The sequence below is a fragment of the Corvus cornix genome, chromosome 10 (assembly GCF_000738735.6).
Source record: "Corvus cornix cornix isolate S_Up_H32 chromosome 10, ASM73873v5, whole genome shotgun sequence".
NCBI classification, from domain to species: domain Eukaryota; kingdom Metazoa; phylum Chordata; class Aves; order Passeriformes; family Corvidae; genus Corvus; species Corvus cornix.
Window position 1 is genome coordinate 9,094,844 of NC_046340.1, and position 23,504 is coordinate 9,118,347.

At 41.7% G+C, this 23,504-nt stretch overlaps 1 long non-coding RNA gene across 1 annotated transcript; it reads right to left on the reverse strand.

Annotated features, from left to right (window-relative positions):
- Window positions 1-10,509: 10,509 nt before the first annotated feature.
- On the reverse strand, window positions 10,510-20,135 carry LOC104683913. Its single transcript, XR_750866.3, has 3 exons — window positions 19,519-20,135; window positions 15,637-15,750; window positions 10,510-10,652 (listed from the first exon to the last, which is right to left on the reverse strand). It is a non-coding gene; the product is annotated as an uncharacterized LOC104683913 (long non-coding RNA).
- Between the last annotated feature and the right edge of the window lie 3,369 nt (window positions 20,136-23,504).

Below are 23,504 nucleotides of genomic sequence, written 5' to 3' on the forward strand. Positions count from 1 at the left end.
ACTCCAGAGTTTTAAGACACATCCAGATAGACACAGCTGGAGAGCTGCTGCAAATTGGCTGATTCAGGGCAACCCCTTCACACGGCCCAGTTTTAGGGGCCCACAAGCAATTTTCTGCATGACACCAAAACATTCTAACAGGACCCACCCTTGTATGCAAGGACAAAACACCATCACTTCCTCAAAACTCCCCATAGATACAACAATCCTAATGGCAGTGCTTTCAAACACCAAGTCCCAGTTTAGAAGGCATCACTGCACACTCTCCTTGGCTGGTAATGCCCACAAGTCATGCCATGGTTCCCAGCAGGTTCTAAAAGCTGCCCCCACTCTCTAGGTCTTGCTCAGGTACAATATGGTGCTGATTCCCCAACCCATCTTCTGTCAGCAGTTTCATCCACCAACTTACCCGCCCGCCCCAGTGCTTTTTCTGTGGCACTAATGAGCACCCCAGTGGACTGCCCACTCCTCTCCCACAAATTACCCCAGATTTAAAGGAGAAAAACTATTAAGGAATCTATGAGGACTTAAGCCTGGATTTTATAGCTACCCTTGGCCTGGCTGAGTCAACAAGAAAGCACTCTACCTGACTAATTGGGAGTCACTCTGCCTTCTGACATCCGTGCCTTCAGCTCTTATTCTGAGCTACGCAGAGGAGACTTGGGAATGTTTTAAATTATTGATGAGGATAGGAAACCTATCTCTGAAACGCCTTTGGCAAACGCTTAATATTCGGGGATTTGGCATCAGAAAAGACAATGCCTGTGTCTTACTCACTGTTGATGCCTCTCACCCATTTACTTGCACTACAAAATTACAGTTTCTGATCATTTCCATACAGGATGGAGAGGCAAATGGAATGTGCATTGTTTATAGCTCTGAAAGCTTCCAGGTAATCCATCTTTGGCACCAGAGTCTGCAAACCCTTCCATTTGCAAAATTTTCATTGATGACAGGAGTCCTCAGAGAAGCCGACCCAAAGCAGTCAGTTGCCATAAACACTAGCATAATCTATAATTATCTTAATTATTTATAATAGCACCAGTAAGCAAGCCAGCACTGAACACACGGGTCCTGCCCTGGACAGCTCATGTTTTAATCAGACGTGAGCACAGTGTGCAAGATGCAAAGCAGGGATGACATACAGGCTGCCAGGTGAGTTTATTAATATTTTAGAAAAGGGTTCATCAGTAAAGCAGTATTAACGTTTTCTGACCCTCTGGCATGAGAGTGTTAAACCTGACCAAGCATCACATATCAGAGATTTTTTTCCTCCACATGTTTAAAGGCAATATATTCAAATATAACAAAGCCCCACAAAAATCTTCTAATTATTTTCCTTCAACTCACATGGTTTCAGATTGATGGCTTTGGCTCAGACTGTGCTAACTGTGTCTTCAGAGTTAGAAAAGCTGAGCAAAATCTCCTTTAGTGCCTTGAGACTGGGACCAAATTACCAAATTCGGAGAGAGACTCACTCGCCAAATCCAGAGACTCCACTCACTTTCACCTTTGGTGGCCCAACACATCATTCCTCACAAATGGCATTGGGGTTGATACAAAGGAATTAATTGCACCATCCTCTTTTAAAAGGCACAATCTATACCTATCATTATCTGAAAGGAGGAAAGCAGCTTGTAACTACTAAGGGGAGATGTTTCACCCCCTGCTTTGAGAAGGGGAAGAGAAAAAGCTCAAGGAGGGAACAAGAACCCATCTGAAGTCATATAGCAACTTGTGGATGTGCCTGGGAACTGATCTCTCTCGAGTCCCAGATTTTCTCCCTTGTTGCCAGATACTGGTTTGCTACACAATCAGGTTTCTTCAGGTATTACATGTAAACAGTGTCCCAAAATCTGCCCAAAGGTATAGCTGGCAATATCTACACGCATACACACATGTACTACATGCTCACACAGAGTCTGGCCTTTCTTCATGAAAACAGTGCTGCCTGGGTAAGAGTACCTGCCCATATCGAGAGCAGTGACAGAGGTTGAATTTGTCTTTAACCTATGGATTTTGCAAGTGCTGACTGCCAAAATGTGTTTTTTCAGCTGGTTGGTGTGCCGGTTGTTCGTTAATCAACCATTTTTATTATCCATTAGTGTGCATTAGGCTAAAAAAAATTAATTTGGAGCAGGGATCCCATTCTTTTTGTCTTATCTAATTTTCTGATCTCAGAGGAAGTTTGTATTTTTCCATTTGAAAGAGATAGAATTACTGCAAGAGGGTCTGTCTACACTGACAGATCTAGCTTTCGTTTCCTTCTCAACAGCTGGGTTATTATTAGAAGTGGCAGAATAATTCATAATGAATAATTTGACACCTCTTTTTCCATACATATATCACAAGTTACCCACATTTATTTGTTACTCCAAATTATTAACCATAGACTGTGCCAACAACTCCCAAAGGGGCATTACTGATACAATATATTCCTTGTGTTTCCCCCTTGCCTCCATCAGGAAATCCTTTCATTAAAGTCAGAGTGGGAAGCATTAATTACCCCTTATTTAAAGGTAATAACTCATCATCTGTAATCATTCCTCAGAGATAGATGCTCATGTGATGACCCAAACTACTGCAGAGTTTGCATTCCGTGTTGGATGCAGACAAAAATTCACTGAGAACTCAAGAAAGAACAGTTTTAGCTTTATGGGTCACGTCCTTGCAGAAGGAAATTTCTGTTGGATTATGGCCTTTTCAGGTTCTTGTGTCCATAAGAGATCACTTCTGTCTTGTCTAAATGACTCAGGAGTCATCAGAGTCTTCAAGCCACCGAGTGAGATGATTGCACTGTATAGGCTATATTTTCAAAGGTTAAGTGGGATTTTAGCAGTGAATGAACCTCATTTTGGTGCCAGAGGAAGGAGAGCACAGGTGAATATGATCTTTGATAGCATGTTATGTACAATCCCTTTCGTTACTTTTAATTTGTAACAGCACAAGTCCAATGCAGCTCCAGGGACATATTTCTGCTTAGCCCTGAGGTAAATCAGCACACAATGAGAGGGAAAGACAGCCCATGGACACATCCACTGAGCCTCCAACCTTGTGCCTCCTCAGCAGAAGGACAAACAAGCATTTCTCATTTCTCTAAAGGACAGAGAGAACAACACCATCTCAGTGGTGCATACGAAAAACAGCCAGTCAAGACAATCTCTACCTAGAGCGGGTACATTGCTCTTGACAGCTCTGGACAGCCTCAGGTACCTACTGGCATTAATATACATTGAAACCACTTACAAAATACCCCAGCAGGCTTGTAAACCAGAGACAAATACCAGCAAATGTAAAGGAACTGCCAGGTGCAAAGCCAAGTCAGCCTACGGCATTTGGGTACAAATACAATAACCAAGGGCCCAGCCCAGAGCCTTGGAAACTACAAGAGCTCACTGTTGTCTCGCCCAGACTACACGAAGGCTTTTAGTCATTTCAAGTTCAACAGGTGAGTTTAAACAACCTGCTTAACACAAAACATAAGGCTAAAAACCAGAAGTAAGCTAAACATATTGGCATTCTGGCACCTTATGCTGAATAATTCATACATAAGGTACTGTAGAAAAGAAACATATGGTTTTGGTCCTCAGTGACTTTTTAAGCAGAACATTTAAGAACCAACCTCAAATGTATAAGTCCAGCAAAAGCCTTCTTGTGCAGAATGAAAAGAGATCATTACAACCGCAGTCTGTCTCTCCCTTCAACATTTCCCACAGGGATTTAAATGTCTTTATTTGATTTTGTCCAGAAGCAAAAGAGAAATGCTTACAAAAATCTCACCTGACACAAGATTTAGGGTGTTATCCCTGTTGCTATACAACTCTGCTTATCTCATTTTGACACACTAATGGCAGATGCAAATTTGATGTATTAACAGATACAAAGACTCTGCTTCCAAAAATGAGCACCAGTTGAGGTCCAAACTGTCTCCAGAGTTGTCATTGTACAGCCATCAGTGCATCAATTCTCTCCTTGGTTGCTCTGAATACAGGCTCCTGCTGAGCACCATATGCATGTCCGATAGCTGCCATTAAAAATCATCGTTGCACACACCAGTCCCTCAAATACAGTCAGTGGAAAATAAACTCAGAAACCCAGCATGGGAACTGCTGGCAAATGAAGACTTTTAGCATTTTACTCAGCCAAAGTACACAGCTACTTTACTCTTGGCTAATGCCTCCTCCTTTCTGAGACACCTAAACCTACGTGCAAAGTGACAGCACTGCTGCAGTTACATCTTTAATCACAGCAGTGGTTAAAAGCCAAAAGTAAGCTAAACATATTGGCATTCTGGCACCTTATGCTGAATAATTCGTACGTAAAGTGCCGCAGAAAAGAAACATATGTTCTTGGTCCATAGTGTCTTTACTGTAAAATATTTAAGAATTAGGATAGGATGTATATAGTCAATAGTAACCCACCAGTGTGGTGTCAGAGTTTATCTGTACCTGCATATAACTCCTTTGCTATGTTGATACAGCACATATATATTTATATCAAAGATTCAAATCCATTTAGCAAACAAATGATTCAGGTTACTCAAGCATTTTGAACACTTCTTTACAGTGGACATGGATGATAACCCTGACTTTCTTATGAGCAATGTGCGAAGCCATGCTTCCTCTGCAAACATGCAACAGGGATGTCAAAATTTACAACCCTTTGCAGCATCCAATCTAACTGCTATTGCTTTACATTTACATACAAGGCTTTAAGTCCTGGCTGATCGCACCGCTAAGCTCAGAATCGGGTCCAGCAGATCTGGAAAGGCACCCAGACACATGCACACACAGAAGAAACCTTTTGGCATATCGATGAAGAATAGACCTTCCAAAAAACATCCAGTATACAGATGAGCCCTCAAATTAGTAGAGAAAGCATGACGACTTCAGCAGTGGTGGCTGATGAAGAGACACACACATACACACCTCTGCCACCGATCGTGCTGCTAGGGCATTCATCAAATTAAGTACCAAGAGGAACAACACCTCTGATATCTCTTCATTTGGGGCTCCAGTAAATGAAGCACTAGATTAGGCCTGACAGAGGCCTAATGCAGCTTGAGCTTTTCCTGGTGTAATTAATTGGAACTTCGCCAGCTTGACAAATTGGAATGATGAATCTATCTTGTATGAATAGAAAAAAAATGCATAATCAGTCAAAGATTTAGTTAAGACAGCTTCTCTCTGACTCCCTGCCATAGCTAAATCCATTAAGGCGAGGAAACATCACTTTAAGAAAAGGCACTGCTCTCCCTATGTTCAATTTATAACTTTTTGTTCTTGAATTTAATGGAGCAGTCAACCTGGACAGATTTGACTTTGGAGGGGAGAGGAAGGGGGAGGTGGGAAAGGTTGTTTTATTTTTAGCATTCTAATCTTCCATGCGCCTGGGTAGTCTGGGAAAGAAAATAGTCTCTTTGGTCTGAACGTGCATTCCTGGGGCTGGATTTTAAATCTTTGGGGGTTGCACAGGGGAATCTAATAAGAGCACCCACATACTTTGCTACCAAGATGATTCTGTGATAAAACTTGCTTGTCAAGTTTTTCCCCTACTAACTTGTTTAATTGCTAGTAACATTTAGTCAGTATAGGATGTGATAGATTGACTGCTCTGACAGCATTGCTTTTTCCTGTCTAATTACCACCTAGTTGTAAAGGCCCTTTCCTGACACATTTAGTGGAGAGGCAGAGGGAAAACAGGTTTGCTTACTTTTAAGATACATTTTTATCATTTGGCAGTTATTTTCCATACATTTAATTTAAACCATGTGTTTCCCCTCTCCCTCCATCTCGCCTGCTCGGTCATAAGACCCAAATTTCGAAGAATCAATTAAGTAGCTAATATCCCCATTTGTACTGGATGTTTAGAAAAACTTTATATTTCCTCTTCGAGACTGTGGGCTGCAAAATAAGTTACTTACATGTGACAGAAGACATGCTTGTTGGTTAAGTGAGAGTTGACAATGATGGTTTTCATTTCAAACAACCCAGAATTCCTCCTTGGCTCGCAGACGCGAAAGTGCCAGGCAAATGTTTAGCTGACATAATGCAAGTGACTGGCCATAGATTTATTTGACAAACAGTTGAGCAGACAGCCCTATATTGCACTCACTTGTACGCCACACAACCCCACCAGAGCCAGGAGGATTGTGCTGGCAGGAACGAGAACAGGATTAAACCCAAACACTGTGGTTCATGCATCGAGCCATTTGCTTTTGGCCACTGGCCAAGCTGACAGCCACATTTAAATAAGCCACCTGCTGAGTAGGGAGTTTAGAGAGCTAAGTGCTCAGGAGAGCTTTAGCCCAAAAGTATATTGAACTTATGCAATAAGGCGTGAAGTGAAAGGATTTCAGTGACAAGGAGTACTAGAGGCCATATTGTGGTCCTGACCTCTTGTTCTAGGTCAGATACAGAATAGTTGTTGGGATCCTCCCTTCCTTGCCTATGCTACCTAAAATACATCAGACAGAAGCTCCATCCAGAGGGCACCATTCCATACATGTCACGAGGAGTGAACTAAACAGAGAGGATGTTCAAATTCCTTTTTGTTATCGCTATCAATGCTATCAAACAGGATATGTTATTTCCCTCTAGATATTGTAATTTTATTATTCAGAAGAACCAGACTGTGTCAGAGGCAGTTCTTTCCCAGGATGGCCATGAGATCCCTCTCTTCCTATGTACTCCCTTAGCACTAGGCTGTGTCAAGGTCATCTCGTCATCTCTTTCCATTCGGTTCTCACTCTGTCAATTTTAACAAAGATGTCTGTAAGCACCTGGAGGCTGAAACAGGACCGTGCACTTTCTGCTGCTGATAATGTGTGAAAAAATAACAACTTCCTGATATTACCAATCCGGTGACAAAAATCTCTCTAAAGAGAGAGGCTGAACAAAGTGACAGCAAGGCGAGTAGTTCTGCTGTTCCAGCCCATAACAGCAGCAGATTGCAGAAGTGTTATTTGGCTTTCTTAGCCCCAAATTGGCCAAAGCAAACCTAACCAAGTTACAGCTGCAAAGAGCCCTGGGAGGGAGGCCTGCTCAGCATCAGTCAGGACAGCCCCTCCAGCAGTCAGACCCTTTAATCACATTGCTTTTCCTTTGAACTTCACAGGGGCACACCTGAGGTATTTGAATTATCTACAGTTGTCTAGATATCCACCTATAATTGTGGATGGAATTTATATTTTCACTCTTTCCTCATTTGCACTATTGCAGCTTAACTTGCCCCCTTCTCAGTCTTTGTTCAGAAGGCCCAGATATGGCCTTCTACCAGTGGAAACTACCAGCTTATTTTTTACTTCTTTACCCTCAAAAATGTCACACAAATGACTTCTGACTTGGTGGCGACATGGAGGTTGTCAAGTCAAGTTTAGCAGCTGACTCACAGGCCATTACTCACCCAAGTGCCATTCCACTTTTAACCTCCCCAGCCTGTGTTTAAAACTGAGTATCACACCCTGTAGCTATGCTGCTGGGAAACACTTTAAGAACTTAATTTGAATAAAAATATGTTCTTTTCAGTGCAGAAAAGCTCCTATTTAGATATAGGAGATGATAAGCAAACTATTTTAGTGGCAGAGGACTTGAACCTTTACTTGTTACAGTATAATATGTCATGGCACTGATTTTATGCAATGGGCATCTAAGAGTTAATGATTTGCCAATTAAACAGCTGCAGCTAGAAGATCTAAAATATATTACAGAAAGAGGTGTCACAGAAGGTCTTGCTCCCCAGAGTGGTTCTGCAAGCCTTGTCCAGGAGGGATTTGAACATCAGGTCATTTGGTTTTGGTCACATCTCGGATCCTGCCCTGACAATGGCATATTGTGCTGTTTACCCTTTGCTCACCAGGCAAAACAGAGACCAGCAGTGGGTTGTTTAACCATAACGAGGGCTGTGGTTGTGTCACCTCACACAGGACCACAGGAGGTCCCAGAGACTACAGAAGTAACCTGTGAATTATTTGTGCAAACACCCCCCACCAAATCCACGTGCACACCCCACCCTGCCCTCAGCTGCTTCTTGATGCAATCAGAAATACACTAAAAGCATACAACCTGCAGAACAGAGGCATGAGTTTGAAATGTCTGCAGCCAGATTTCTGGCTCCAAAAAGGGCATTTCAGCCTGATAGAGTAGAAATTCAAATTCAAGTTTTGAGTTCAGAATTTCTCCCTCTCCACACTGAATACACAATGCCCGTGCACACACCTGCCCCTTGTACAGAAGATTTCCTTTTTACTGGAGAGATTTCAACATAAGCTTCGGGTTCAATTTTTCTCCATCTCCACACTGAATACCCAATCCCTGATACATGTGCACACACCTGCCCCTTGTACAGAAGGGAGGGGGGTTTGTTTGTTTTTTTAACTATCCTTTCTGGGCAAGGATGATCAATCGTCTCTGTCTCTTGCTAGTCATGTCCCTATTACAGAAGATCCTGTTCCAATAAATGATTAGTATGTGCAGAATGCATTAAAATGAATTATAATAGCAATCTGATCCCCAGTGCCTTGGCAGAACCTTTCCATCACAGGTGACAGTTGGTTCCCTTGGGCTTAGCTCTGGAGAGAGAGTGCCAGACCTCAAAACTCAATCCAATAACTTGGGATGAACCTCACCAACTACATGGAGTGTGCAGTTTTCCCATTTTCTCCAAACTAGGAGAGAGATACCTCAAAGGCTATTCCACAAGCTGGTGTACACAACCCCATCTCAAATAAATGTGAATGCTTTTTTTCATATATTATGTGATTACAGCCTCTATCTGCCTATGGTGCCATGTTTTATTACAGGCCACCAAAAATAATTAGTTGGTGACCCAGAAAACTGATATATAAAATCCTTTTAATCACCAATATGGCTTTCAATTATATAGTGTAAACTTATTAACCTTTTTACTGCAGAGATTTGATTTATGGAATTCCAGCTGCATTAACATTACAGGAGGAGATAGAAAGTGTCTCCTATGATGTGTTGGGATTAACAACTGATAGCTGGCTTTGCCATCACAGAGTCTCACAGAGCACTGGCAGCATCCTGAGTCCCCAGGGGCTCATTTCTATCTGAGCTGTGTGAAAAGTTTGGTCTGTGGAGTGAGACTGTGTAATTCCTGTCACTTCATATACAAACCAGAACACACAGGCCAGTTAAGTCTTTCAGCAGGAGAAGCAGGGGCTGTGTGAGCACTGACTGCATTAATAAACAATAAGGGCAAAGATAGGGCTGCATTTGTAACTCTCCTTATTCCCATGGTCAGAAAATACCTTCTTTCACTTCAACTGGACATTGGCATTTCCCCTTTTTAGCTGTGAGAGAATTCTAGAAAGTTCCCAGAAACTCATGTATTGGTATGAGAGGGTTTGTTCCCTTTTTCATGGTAAAGAACATTTAATGCTTTTTAAAAGGTTTTAGGCATTCTTCCCATGGACTGTGTTCTACAGATAATGCAGAGATCAGCAGCAGAGACAAACAGGCCATGGTGAAGCCCTGATAATTAAAAAGCCAAAATACTAATCTGAACTACATAATGCACCAAAATCCAATAAAACATACATGTAAAAGGTAAATGCTACTACACCGGACTTGATTGAAGGATAGAAAGAGCTGTATTTCTAGCCCACACCTGTCATTTCTTTCAAGCCTCAAGAACAAACACAGAAATAATGAATTTTGCCATAATTTCTATTCACAGTTTCCCTCCTCCTTCTTAGTGGCTCATTATTTGTAGTTTAATGACAATAAAATAGAGTAGCAATGTTCTGTAAGATCATTTCTGCTATGAACACCTAATCACCTCTTTTATAGACTTGGGAAGGCTAAAATTAATATATTTGGGTCAAATTTTGCAAATAAATATCAGTTTTCAATTTTCAAACCTTACTCTGTTCAATCTTAGAAACCATTTTACAGTTAACCAGTTTTTCAGGAATTTGTAATGTGCAAGCCTCCCCAAATGACACGAAGTAGCAAGGTGAAATAAACAACATTCCTCACAAACTGAACCAAACCCTCATGACATTTACTTTGGTTTTGTTCTTCAAACTTTAAAAGCTTTGAAAGTCACAATGAGGAGAGGCTGCGTGGGTGGGTGCTTTGGTACCCTGTGCAAGAGCCACTATCTGTAGAGAAGGGAAATACCAATATTTTATAGAATCATAAACTGATTGGGTTGGAAAGGACCTTGAAGATCATCTCCTAGATCGAGCCCTCCTGCCATGGGCAGGGACACCTTCAACCAGACCAGGTTACTCCAAGCCCCATCCAACCTGGCCTTGAACACCTCCACAGATGAAATATCTGCCATCATTTCTCGGGTTTAAATGCTGCTGAATGAGACACGGCTTCCCCATACAGGCACTTCTTTGGCTGCAAAACAGTGAGCCCCATTCCCTTTGGGCAGCTCTCAGGTCACTCATTCCTTTGCCAACAGGTTTGTAATGGTTCACGGCAGCCCCTGCACTGGGCAAAGACCCCCATATCCTGTCTGCCCGGGTCGTACCTGGGCATCCAGCAGGTTTATCCCAAGGCCAGCTCTGGCATCTCTTTCTCCACAAGGTGAGATTTCAGCACAGCCCATATGTTCCAGCCACACCAGCTCCTCCAGGTGCTGACAGCCCATCACAGAGACAGATTTTTAAGCATGTTCTGTGAAACAAGGAGAATAAAAATCAATGGCATTACATAATTCAGCCAGTGCCTTTCTTTGCTCACAAATCTTCATTTGATCAGCTAGGGAAATTATGAACCATCTAAAAATAAGACAGTAAAGCTGGTCAATGACAATTGTAACATAAAGACTAATACAGATGGTGGTGTGGATCTGGTATATTCTGTTCTGCTAAAGCCCATTTATAATTTTTAATAAAAATAGTAATATTTTACGATAAGTGGACATCATTTAATGCGCAATTACTATGAAATTCCTTTGGAAATATATATTAAGCATAGGAGTTCTCTATTTATACCAGGAGGGTTCCTTGAGATGGATGTTATCACAGGGAATACTACGGGAATGTCAAGTCCAACACCAGTGCATTCAATATTTTTGCCCTCTGGGTCATGTATCTTTTCCTCCCCCACCCTGACATTTGAGATGAGTCCTTATCTATGTAGAGAGGAACAATATAAATTATATACATGCTGCATTTTAAAAAAAAAAAAAAGGAATCTGCAACACAGGCTGGCAAGGCCTTTAGCAATGATTAACTGAGACATTTTTGAATAACAATACAAAAGTACAGCTCCTAAACAGGCAATTTTCTCTTGAAGGCCAAGAGGTTTCTAAACCCCCATGTTTATAAAACAAGCATTATTCCAGATAAAGCACAAAACCTTTACAGCAGAACTAACTTCAACTTACTCAGAATTTCTCTTAGCAAGAAAAATATCATAAATCTTCATCCTCTACTTGCAGAAGCTCTTATACTGCAACAGCCCCAGCTCTACCTTACCATAAGAGCTCACCACATAGATCTGAGCCCTCCAATGGCCTCAGCACAGGTGGGATTAGTTACCCTGGAAAGCAAAGGGATCTTCCTGATCCCCTACCGCTGCCTGGCTCTGTGCTTTCAGCCCCATATGTTGTGACTCACCACTGCTCTGTCCTGGCAGGTTATGGGAGAACTTGTTTGTCCCAGAGGTATTTGGGGGGTAAAAACAAGGGGATGTGAACAGTAAGGAAGAAATTGAACCCTAGCAGGGTATGGCTGGACATCACTGAAGAAGTCTGAAATCAGTGTCTCCCACATTTTGTTTAGCTATAACCTCTCCTAGCAGCAGAGGCAACAAAAATGCCTGGACTTGGTCTGGGAAATGCAGTTTGGGGAGCCAAATCCAAGGCTGTCCTTTCTCCCTGGAGGTATCCACAGCCAGCACTCTTACATGGCTGCAATCACTGCCATGACTGCACACAAAATCTGTCACCTGAGGGAGGGTTAACTGGCTTCTCTGCTGCCCTGCTGGCTTTGCAGTGAGGACTAACAAGGCTAGACAAGGTTTGAAGGATGGCAGGTACCAGGCACAGGTCACCAGAGTCTTCAGTTTGTAACACTGCCAGGGTCCAAAGACAAATTTAAAGGAGTACCTCTCTTCCTGGACAATAAATACTACCAATAGCTCCTTAAGCAGCTTAGGAAAAAGAAACACCAGTTGGAGGAAAGGGGGCATCCTAAAGGCTCCACTACAACTAACATCATTCCACTTAAATCATACTTTGCATTTTCTGCTGGAACACAATTTATCCCAGACCCTTGAGTAGCTTAGACACCTGGCATAATAGCCCATTAATTACTTCAGCATGGGAAATATATTTTAATATCTTTGATGCTCATTACTAAACACTTCATGCATTTCCCAAATACACATCAATGGTTCTTCTTCCTTTTAGACGTTAACAGGCTTTATTTTACAGTTTGACTTAAATCAACATCTCCCTGAACCCTGTGTAGCATGTGATGTTATACCCTCATGCAGGGTCACCAGTTCATTTAGGAACTCAGGACAAGGTATTTATATTTTGCTGCGCTCATGTTCTCATCCTGTTAAAGGTGATTACAACATCAAGTTTTGTCCAGTGTTTCAGTCTCTGAAGATGAAAGGTGCCATGAGGTACAATGGTAGCAGGTCAGCATTTTCAATAAGCATCCATCTGTAAATAAGTCCGTTAAAATATTGCAGCAGTGTGAGACGAGGCTGCACCCTAATTGGGTAGAGTGAAAAGCCACAGGGCTTATAAATATAACGTGTAGGTGATCTGTCTTGCCAAAAACGAGGAGGTTCGTTATATGAAGGACACATTATCCTTTTCTCTTCCTATGATTCAGCATGGTAAGTAGTCATTCCTAATTGGCTTACAGCTTAGTATGAAATATTAGGATGCCACACAATGTGATGACACAGCTGGATTCCTAAGGGAAGCTGAAGAGTGATCTGAGAACAGAAGAGGGACAGGAGCAGATGCGAGCTGGAAAAAAAAAAATAGTTGTAGCTTAGAGAGTAGCATGTCATTCTTTATCCTCCTGCTCCTGTGTGCAGCATGCTGCGTGCAGCGCACCGCCTTCCTGGTAGAGAGGCAAGAGACCTGTCATCTCACAGTTCCTAAATAAAACGTGGGGGGAAAAAAATGTGATTGCTGGGACTGTTGAACAGGAAGAGCCAAGCAGGCTGAATAAATCCGGGCAATAGCTGCCTCGTCATGAAAAATACGCTGCACAAATTTCACCTCTCGGTGCGTCAAATGATGGTTTCCTCATATTTATTCTCGACTGGAAAGGATTTGCCAAATTACCAAGTCAAACAGTCCGTGGGTCACACTCAGAAGTCCGGCATTCGGGAGACGAGGCGCCCAGGTCTGTGCAGGGAGCTTGTTTCCTGGTGCTGGCCTTGATTCAGGAAGGTAATTAAACAGCTGCCTACCTGAAGTCAATAGGGCCATTCATATGCACTTAAGTGCTGCTGACGCCAGACCGAGGGGAATAGGCTTCTCAGGGGGAGATTTTTGCTGCAAATACTACTGCTAATTCAAAATTCACTTTCTACAAAGTCCTTCCCCTGCAGTCAGCTGAAATTAGCTATATCCACTGTGGTGCTTGCCAGGAAACTTGATAGAATATCACCCAAAGTGAACATAAAGGAGAAATAAACACAGCAGAAATTAATAACAGGAGTTCAGACTGGTAGGTTGCAGAAGATGTGTTATAAATTTCATCCAGCTGTAATGCAAATTCTGCCAAATGATTGGGAACATCTCCTTTTTTATATCACTGTTTCACTACATATTAATAGCAACCAGTTACTGATGCAGTACTAAAATATTAATGATATGGTCGTAAACCTGAATCAGTGCCTAACTTGGCAGAACAACGGAGGGCATCTTTTCAATCACGTGTGAACAAAACCAGTTTTCAGAAACCATTTTGTAAGAGCAAAACCATGTGAGCAGAAGTAATTGCAGGGCTATTTTAGGCACAAAAAATTGTTAGTCTTCCTAGGAAAATCAACAGCCCCGTTGAGGTGTACAGTATGGGTGCCCAGATCTTTCTGCATGGCTGAGAGAATCTCAAACCAGGCAGAAACAAAGTTCATGCAATTAATTAGCAAGATTTCATCTGTGATTTCATCTGCAGCTGATATGACTGACTTTTATCTGTGCACTAGAGACAATAGCTTCCAGTCCCTAGGGATTAATTGTTTTAGCAGGGTTTAGTCCTTTGTTCTGGACTGAGATGGAATATGGGAAGGCAAGAAATCCAAAGCAAAACCTAGAAGTTTTACACTTGCCTGATGTAAGAGCAGGTGTATTTATTAACGCTGTATTGCATCATGTGTGACCACAACAGAAATTTGGGGATGGTAAAAGGATTTAAAAGTCAGAAACTTCCCTTGCACCTTTTATATTTTTCAGTCTGCTTTTTAAGTCTTGGAAAACTACTCCGATACTGAAGTACCCTTCTCAGGAGAACCAGGGGTCACTGGCAGATAAACAAGGCAGCCTTTGGGATGCTTGGTTGGATCTATAAAAGAGAAGCAGGTCTTGAAGTCTCCTCACTTCTTACTTTGGCTGAGTTCTATCAGGACTGGGCTGATCCATTTTATTATTCACATTTGTACATTTCTATGCAGATGGGGCCATACACGCAAGCTCCTTTCACACACCTTTAACTGAAGCTACAAATTAAGGTAAGTACAGACACAGAAGGATTCTGGATTGTGCACAATTCCCAACAGCAGCTAGCACCCCAGGAAGAGCTGGAATACTAAAAGAATATTTTATTTCTACATTTCCAAAGGACACAGGAAATGGCTCATTCTTCCTTTACCCCATCAGGATCCAAAATCAGCTCTGGAGAAACTCATATATTGCCAACATTTTGCAGTGCCATTACTAAACCAAGGTCTTTGCTTTAAAGGTCTTTCACTGTTTCTTCTCTAACTCATCAGTGCACAAATAATCTGACTTTGGTCATGACTGAGTTTTCAGTTTAGAAGTGCAGAGAATGGCATGAAATTAATTATTAAGAAGGGTCTTTTTTTTTCTGGTTTTCAACTGCAGTTACCTAATTGAGGACCCAAATCCCACTGAGATATCACTTAACAGTGTCAGCACCTGGGAGGCAGGGCTGATCACTTCGACGATGTCTTTTTTATTTGCTGACCAGAGTCACTGCAGTCACTTACAGCAATGATAATCTTTCTTCATTATATCTGCAAGCAGATGCCATCAAGGTGTGACTGACAATCATCCCTTCAGAGTAAGTGATCATAGGGTGTCCACTGCTCTCACATCCATTGCCTCCTTGTTTATTAATAACACAGTTGAAATTTTAGTGTTGCTTCTGCTCAGGTGGAAGATAACATTTATTTGATTGACAGCTGTCATTAGGAAAGTTTCTCCTACAACTGAAGCAGCAAATAATACAGTCTGACTGCAAACCAGGTTGCCAAAACAAAGACTTTCTTTGGTCTACAAGTTACCAGAGCAGGAGGAAAACTGCTTGTGTTTTGAAACTTGTTCTTGCAAGACACTGCAAATCTCCCACATCTAAAGTCTACTCTAAAAACCAAAAAACCCTGTCTCTTGGAAGAAGACAAGTCAAACATAACTCATTCCTTTATTCTTTTTCTCTCTTACCATGCTTTACAGATAATTGTTTCATCTTGTTCTTCTGTTTCCAAGAAAGACCTTTCTAAATCCTCAGGCAATATTCAGAGCAGGCAGATTTTTCTTTGAGTGTTCAAGGCTGATCTGATCAATTTAAAAAAAGGAAGGTTACAGAACATTTTAAACCAAATACCCCGTAGTATAAAATTTCAGAGGCCATTCTAAAGAAAAATATATTTTGTTAGCAAGTAAATGCAAAGAAATGATAAAGGGATTAGGTACAACCCCCTTTCTCATGTGTCCTCTGGGATTTTCTGCATTGTTCTCTCTGTTTAAAGGGTTTAAAATACAAGGGTAAGGCTGCTAAAGTCCTGGACATGTGAGTTCTGTTCTCTGGCTGGAAATGAAGTGCCACAGATCACACAAAATTCTTCCTGGCTGTTTTGCTCCCCCACATTTTTGTCCTTTTTCGCCCATAAAAGCTATGAATCATCTCCAGCCACAGAATCTCCCAGCATGTGATGCTCCACAGGGCCCCACAATCTTATCTGAGGCTCTTTGGGCCCAGCTGCAATGTAAACACTCTTCGCCACTGGGACTCCCTTACAGGGTTTAGAGTCTCTCTTTGCAACAGCAAATTTCCAGTGAAGTATAACTGCTTCCTCAAGGTTCCTTAGGGCCTCAGGAATCAGACCTGGCATAATATAAAATTTGCTTCCCCCTTTACAAACTGGGTAAATAAACTCATCTTCTGTACAGTGGGACACTCTTCATTTCCCTGTCTTTCATTCTCTTCTCCCTCTTGTTGATTGCAAAAGGATACCCCACAGACTAACCATCAGGGCTAATTTGGGTTCCAATTTTCCCAGTAGTTTTGCAATCACGTTCCCTTTGTCACCTGAAAACAGAATCAAATTTGCAGCCTGGGTGTGAATGGCTTCTGGATTATCTCCCCTGGACAGGACACCAAAGCAATTCAAAGGCAAGTAAACAGAATGCAGAAATACCCCTGGATAGGATTACATCATATTCCTAAATCCTATCCCTGTTACTCCAGGAGTTATCCATTCCTCCTTTCCTTCTTCCGTTCTGGCTAATATTTTCCTACCCAGAACTCAGTTCAGATTGCCACAGCAATCAAATATATTCTGTAAAGTTACTAGGTCTGCATGAAACTTCAGAGCTTGGCAAGCTGTATTGTAACACCAAAATACGCTCTTGACAACCACTGACCCCAAAAGCTGATGTGATCAAACACATCCCCCATGAAAGAAAGAACAAGGCTGTAATCAGTTTTACCATTTTAAGGGAAATAAATCCTAATCCTTTGCTGTTCTGTGGTATTCCTCTAATTGCTGTTTCCTTACACATTCAAACATCTACAATTTGGTTCTGTTGTTTGAACGTCACTTGGAATCAAATCAGTGTTGCAGATACAACGTCTTTGAACCTTTTAGTCCAGCTGTGAACTTTGGGCTTAATCCTTTAGGGCGTCCCTGTCTAGCAAGCTTTAATGTATATTAAATTTTCTAAAAGGAGAGCGAAAGTGGTCAAAGCGAGATAGTGCAAGATTCTATGTTTCATAAATTAATAAGCATCACCAACTGCATTGCTTGACCCTTTAAACTCTGTGAAATTAATATAAGTAGACAACCAAAGTGCACTTGGCCCCTGAAGAGCCTTGGAAGTTCACTTAAGCAATCCAAGTTTCCTTAAAGTTTTATAAGCCAGCTTTTAAAGCAAGTCCTTTGTACTTATTACTGGTGACAGTGAGCATTACAACAGCCAATGAACCTTTGCTGACTTCCGACCCCAATATGGTAGAGCACAGTTATCAAGGGAAATATCAGAATCAAAGCTTGTATATTACATCGAGGTCCTGACTCCTGCAAGAGCCCCCCACAGACTCCTCAGAGTATGTCAGGGAAATAAACAGCTAATATTCTCAGACATCTACTTATGATGTATGGATATTACTGTTTACTTAAGCACTTTTGGCATAGTAACACCCACCCCCATCTCCCAAATAAAAACTGAAGCCTCTCACGAAGGAAGCTGAGGCGCTCCCAGCTCCCTCGCAAGAAGACAAAATTTTAAGATCTTTTATTTAACCCAGAAAACCCCCTCCACTTGGTGGTAGTGAGTCAAGCAACACTAAGTGTTCAGCCTAACCGATTAATGGATTTAAATTATTAATTGGCACTAGGTAGGCATGGTGAGGAACACCCAGCCTTCTCTGAGCTCTCCACAAGGGCTGAGACTGCCTCGAACAAAGAGGACTCTGTGTATCCACACCTACTGCGCTCTGGCATCAATCCTGCAGTCACTTGTAATACTTGAGTTAGCGTCCTGTAGAAATCAGATATCTCAGCACTGCCAGCTGATTATATTTTTCATAATGTTAAAGGTTCTTGATGAATTATTCAGAGGCTTTTCCCACTGTTTAAAGAAAAAAAAAAAGAAGAAAAGAGAGGCAGAACCTCTAAGGCAGTCAGGTTTCTGGGGATAAACAGGCTGACAGGCAGTGGTGCCAAATATTAGTAATTATTATCGGACTGTAAAGCCCAATTAATGATGATGTTTAAGCTACACTTTTCAAAAGGGCAAGCAGAAATTCAAAGCCAGACAGGTTTTTTGATGAGATGAGAAATCACAAGATTATCTGCTGAAGGGCATCAAACCCTATTGCGTGTGTCCCCCTCCAGCAGTGAAGTCAGAGAGGGCACATGTTATCTGTTCTCTCCACCTGTTAACAACATTTGGGTGAAGCTTTTGCAGGCATTTAATGACACTGGTTTCCATTTGTTCATCTCATTTGTCTGCCTAGGTCTGGACATGACAGAGACAGTAACAGCCCAGCATGGAGAAAATAAATACACAAACATAGACATATTTTACATACATACCGTACATGATTGTACATAAGAAATAAAACCCAAACAAAAAGCAGAACTCAAGTATTAGGAAATAATTGATGAAATTCCCTAGAAGAAACACAGATAACAAGAGACAGATGGAAAAAGGAGCTACTTTGAGGATTGTGGCTCACAAATTCCACACAAAGCAAACGTTACCAGGGACAGGTTGGTGACAGGGTCACAGTCCCTGCCAGACAGTTGTCTGCTCTGAGAACAGGGAAGTTCATTTAGCAACTCCCTGATTATTAAATCTAAATTGGACTGTAAGTGAACCTTGAAATACTTTGCGTCTATTCGGACACATGTTGCTCCAATTCAGATTTTTTGTGAGTGTAACCAAGCAACGATGCTTGAAGATGGAATCACATTAGTTGATCTTTGTCAATAAAACAGCTAATTCGAATGTATATATATATATATATGTCCATGGCCATCTACAGTGGTGTTAGTGATTTGATTGCATGAACCAATACTGGAGGAAATCAAAATATGTTCAAATGAATCTCATTCATCCCAGTCCCACTGACTGGACACAAGCCTAAGGGACCACCCTAGTGCAGCATGAGGAAGCAAATAACAACATTGTTGACATGAGAGAAAAAAATTTCTACATTTAGGACTCCTTGATTTGGAAGCCAGTCACTGGTGCCTGCTGGCCTTTCCTCAGAGCTATCCATCTTCTTGCTGTAAGTGGATCCCCAGCTGGTGTCAGGAGGAGATGTCCACAAGGAACAGGACATTTTTAAGGGATGTGACAAAAGAGGTCTGCCTTTCCTTCCAAGAAAGGAAAGCCAACTTTGCAAATCCCAAATGTTTAGCACCAACCTCAGAAGAAGGCTCTGGTAAATGCTCATTTAGCACTGGAAGGACAGGCTCTGCCTAAGAAAGACAGACTAAGTCCGCACTGGCTCTCTTTTCGAGAAAACTCTGTGTAACACTTTCTGGAGTGGAAGCGAGACAAATGTCTCTCAAACATGAAAGTTGTTTTACTTACTTGGAACAGTTCAGTACTGGAGAACCTATAGGAGCTTGCAGATGAGGTATTAATTTGTTTTTCACCTTTCCCCAGGAGATTTCCAGGCTTTCTGATGAATGAGCTCTGTCTTCTCAGCTCCCATATTCAGTCAGGCCTGTGACACATCTTTGTTTTTTGGTTCCTTGGATCAGGAAAGTTTGCTGAGTCTGGGGGAGTCTCAGAACTGCCTTCCAAGTCACTAAAGTCTTCTGCAGCCCACTTTTGATTAGCCAGCTGGAAAAGAAAAGTGCCTTTTATCAAATCCCCTGGGGCTAACTCATATTGAAAATAACTTGTTCTTAACACTTTTAGAGGCAGGATTTCAAATGATGAATGAGGAAGAATATTCTCTGTCACAGGGTTTTCTTTGTTTCTCAAGTCCTTAAAGGGAGTTTGTGATCTTTGAAACTCTGGGACTGAGAGCTCTGCCGTTTCCCACTGAACTTGCCACCATTTCCTTCTGCAGAAGGCTGGCTGAAAGAAAAGAACAGAATCATTTGTTATCCTGGAAGTACATGGCCACAGCATTTCCATAACTCGGGTAATCACTCTGAGGCAAAGATCTACTTATTTTCCTTTCTTCAGGCAGCATCCAGTACCAAATACTGCAATCCTGACAGTCCATGAACATTCCTGCCACACAAATGGCTTTTATAATAATGGGAAATAGCCAGAGTATGTCTAACTTCATGGACTGGTTTTCTGTTTTGTTTTAAATTTCTGATACCTTTGCTCTTTGAAATATCTGAAGGCTTTACTTTTTTAATTTTGGGGTGTTTTTTCTTCTTTCAGTTTAGCAAATTTTCAAAAGCTCTTATTTAATTTCTCAGGAAGAACAGAATCAGGCTCTGAAATGTAATCAGACTTTTTTAAGTTTCTAGGCTGATTTTCTTAAATACAAAACAAAAGAAAATGGAAATATGAAAATAGGTTTTGCTCAAATGTTCAAAATTTTCAGTCACTAAAAAAAGCCAGAGCATTATTAACAGCTTTAAAGTTTTCCAAATTTTAAGCAGAATCCAATACAAATTTTATGAAACAACAAAACCTTTTCTGACATTTTTATCAGTGCAGCTTATAAAAAAATAATCAAACAGACAATGCGTAGGAAAAACACTCTAGTGAGACCATCAATTAAAACCACAAACACTGTACTTGGCTCAGAAAATTCCATTTCCACAGTGAGTGGATATTAATTTCAAGGATACAACTTAGTAACTATAAACAGCCTTAAATGAATCACAGAATATCCTGAGTTGGAAGGGACCCATGAGAATCATCAAGTCCAGCTCCTGGCCCTGCACAGGACACCCCAAAGATGTATCTGCCAGAATATCTGACATTGTACAAACAATTTCTAATGAGGACAAACACTGCTGGTCCAGTCTCACCAAGAGACCCAGACACACAACTCCTGCTGACTTCCCCTGACTCCCTAACTTGAGGGTGCAAGCACGATTTTCTTGGTTAGAGTTACCTCTGTGCAGCACTTCCTTGGGATACAGAGCTGCACTTTGGCCCACTGGATACTGAGACCATGGGGTTTTTAGGGTTAATAAGTCACCTGGTCCTGGCTCTGGGGTCCCATCTCCCTGAAAGGGGAAAGATTTAGATTCCTTCAGACTGAAAGATAGTGGATTTAAATTAGCTATTAAGATAAACTTCTACCCTGTGAGCCTAGTGAGGCCCTGGCACAGGTTGCCCAGAGAAGCTGTGCCTGTCCCATCCCTTGAAGTGTCCAAGACCAGCTTGGAGAGGGCTTGGAGCAGCCTGGGATAGTGGAAGGTGTCCCTGCCCATGGCAGGGAGTGGAACAAGATGATCTTTAAGGTCTCTTACAACTCAAACTATTCTGTGATTTCATGATTCCTGCCTTGCAGCCAGAGGAAGCCATGCTCCAACTTCTCTACATCCCAATGAAGATGTCCTTCACTTCCAGCCTCCTGCCCCCAGAGGGGGTAAAAGGAGAAATCCTGTCTAACCATCTGTGACCTTAATGGGAAGCAATGGTCATCTTCCACTCTTAACCAAAAAATGTGACTGCTTTGGTTTGGGTGTGCATCTGCATGAGGGACTGCTTCCCTGTGTGGGGCGGAAGAAGGTCTGGTATCAGCTACAAACTCTGCCAAATAACATCTTATTAACCCAATTCTGCCCAAGCAGGCATTCACCCCGACACTCCATTTGAGCTACTGACACTGCAGCAAATTCAAATACTGAGTTACCCCCAAAAGAAACTCCTCCCACACAGACCAAACAAACACTACATCGCCCACAAAGGAAGGAGACTTTTCCACAGCTCCAGAAATATTCATTTGACAGTTTCTCCTTCCTTGGCTACAGCACTAGTAATTGATCTGCTCTATTATTTTTCCCTATTCTTTCTCTCTTACATTTAAATATGTCCTTCATACTTCTGGAGGGTTTTTTTCCCCAGCCTGTATCTCCACTGTTACATTTTTTATCTCTATCCTCTATTCTTCATGTGTGAAAAGGGTGCTCTGTTCTCTAATATTCATTTTTCTTTTTTTATTCTCCAAGTACTTTCTTTCCCATCTGTAACAGCCCCTAATATGCACCTCCATTCGATTTTACTTACCCAGCTTGAAACCCTCTCATTCTAATTACCTTTTCAGTTTTCTTCTATTTCTCCCTTGAGATGTCTCAATTAGTGTACTTTTTCTTACTGGCTGTCACCTCTGAGCTACAAGGTGGGTCTAACTCCAACTTAAACCATGCAGAAAATAAATGAGGAGCTGTTCTTGGCGGCCCTGCTGAAGGTGGTGTTACTTTACAAACTAGTGCACCTTTAATAGATGATAAATGGGCAGAAAAGTGGCCTTGTTAATGCAGCAGCCCTTGATTTGGTTGCCATGCCGTGTCCTTTCATTACTCAAAGATACAGGAAAGACAACCTATGCTAAGTCCTGGGTGATGTAATTCCATACAAAGAGAGTGAGTAGAGGCTAATTAACATAGTTCTGGTCAAAGCCTGAAATTAACTCTTGTCTTTAAAGACCAAAGCTAAAAATGTCATTTGTCTTGCCCATAATTATGTTTAGAGGTAATTATGGTAGCAGAATAACAGCAAGCAAAATGAGCCCAGGAGTGGGCTTTTCTGCCCTTTCTGTCGCTAGCAGGACTCTGAATTCTATTTCTGTCAAAGAGAACTGGATAAAAATGCAGGTGACATCCACAGTACATTTCTTTGATTAAAATTGGCACCGTTATACTGAAGTTCACACAGAGCTTTCAGAATCTGAGGAGTAAATTCTCTCTGCACATGTTCCCACATAATGGAGAAACGAGCACCCTCCCCACGGCCACCGGCACTGCCGCAAAGGGGAGATGTGAGCCTGATTAAAGAGCCAGGCTTGGACCCCAGAACCACATCCACAGGGATGTGTCCTGCCACAGACTGAGTTCCCAGGTCCCTTCAAAAGACCCAAGATATCTACACAGCATAGAGTTACCCCCAAATTAAAGCATTTACTTCCTGGGGCAATTAATTTGTCATGCAGGTCTGACCACATCATCATTTGTCCAGAGCCACAATAAGTATCTCTGTGCTCTGCAGAACAGATATATACCCCACATGTTTGAGTCCACTTATTTAAATTATATATCTATGCTTATAAAGATACTACTGTTGTTATTATTGCTGCTATTATTAAAATCCAAGTGGCATATGCTGCTGTCACCATTCAGGTATCCTGAGATCCATCTACCTGCAGTGCCTGCTTCACCACCATCCCTCAAATTTATGGGCACATCAGCCATTAGTGACTTGGAGGATTTATTTGTGAGGTATGTAGTGCTAATTTAAAGATTTCAAACTAAACTTTAGATTTCTACTGCACTGGGGCTGAAGGTGATAGAAATGCACATATACTGGGCATTACTGCATGGGCTGCTGGCAGAGGCCAAGGTCTGTAACACAACTGTAAGCAGAGCACATTCACTTGG